The sequence below is a fragment of the Cyprinodon variegatus genome, unplaced genomic scaffold, assembly GCF_000732505.1.
Source record: "Cyprinodon variegatus isolate N-32 unplaced genomic scaffold, C_variegatus-1.0 Scaffold602, whole genome shotgun sequence".
Taxonomy (NCBI): Eukaryota; Metazoa; Chordata; class Actinopteri; order Cyprinodontiformes; family Cyprinodontidae; genus Cyprinodon; species Cyprinodon variegatus.
The window spans coordinates 463,034-464,143 of NW_015151055.1; the positions used below are offsets into that span (position 1 = coordinate 463,034).

General features: G+C 41.1%; 1 protein-coding gene across 1 annotated transcript in view; it reads left to right on the top strand.

Moving 5' to 3' along the window:
- Positions 1 to 1,110, top strand: part of LOC107096156 (G-protein coupled receptor 39-like) — a 15,197-nt gene that overhangs the window by 12,964 nt on the left and 1,123 nt on the right. The window lies entirely within an intron of this gene.

Genomic DNA, 1,110 nt, shown 5'->3' on the forward strand with positions numbered 1-1,110 from the left:
AAAGATCTGGTGCCAAAATAACAACAGTTTAACCCTAAACTAGCGGTGGAATCAAGAAACCAGGAACTAGCAGCAAGACCAGTTCAGCTCTGGAACCAGTGGTGCCAGTTTACTAAATGATATACAGGAAGTAATTTTCTGTCTCCATAGTGACAAATAATTTACTTAGATATTAGAGGAAGGTTTCAGCAGACAGAGGAAACCTGGAGTGAAAGTTTAATAAAACTTTTAGAGGTTCTGATCCAATCCTCCGTGAAGAACCATAAACCTGGAAAAGCTCTCATCCCTGCTGCTGCATCAGAAACAGAGCCAGCAGATCCGTTACGGTTCTATTCATTCTAAATCTGCATCCATTAAACTTTTTCTTGGAGGCCGACTGCATTGTTTTCAGCTCTGCTTTACCCTCCAGCTGATGCAGGGTTAGCAGCAGCTGTGAGGACCGCTGAGCCGCAGGGTCTCTCATCTAAACGCTTTGCTCACTGATCTTTAGAGACGCCGTTCACAGCAACGCCTCGCCTCCTCACTCTAATAACAAACACTAGAATATTGATGCATGTATTAATATTGATGAAGACGGATATTCAGTCTTTCTTATTGCAGGAATAAAACTCCTAGACTCCTAGTGTGACTAAAATGACAGGACAGCCCTTCAATCATCAACAGCCAATCACAAACAGCTTCAGCATAATCTAATATTCCAGCTGAACGATATTCCTTCTCATGGTATCGTCTGTCAGATTCCAGAACCTTCATACTGGGATCTCTAATATAAACGGTTACTGATTAATAATCTGAATTAAACCGCTAAGAAAAAACAAAAGCAGAGAAGATCCACATGACGCCGCCCAGACGTCGCCTCCAGGACAAACCCTGAATCCATCAGACTTTAATAACAGCTTAAAAATTTTCATAAAATCTAAATCAAGGTGAAAAGCACATGAACCGTTGAGAAATAGGCAGAGAAAGAGGAGAGAACAATGATAAACAGTAAATGTAAATTAATGGAGCTAAAATAAACTTTTTTCTCATAGTAGCTTCATCTGGTCTGTTCCTGTTTGGCTGTGACTCCATCCTGGAGAGAAATATCAGCTGTGCTGCTGCCATCAACAC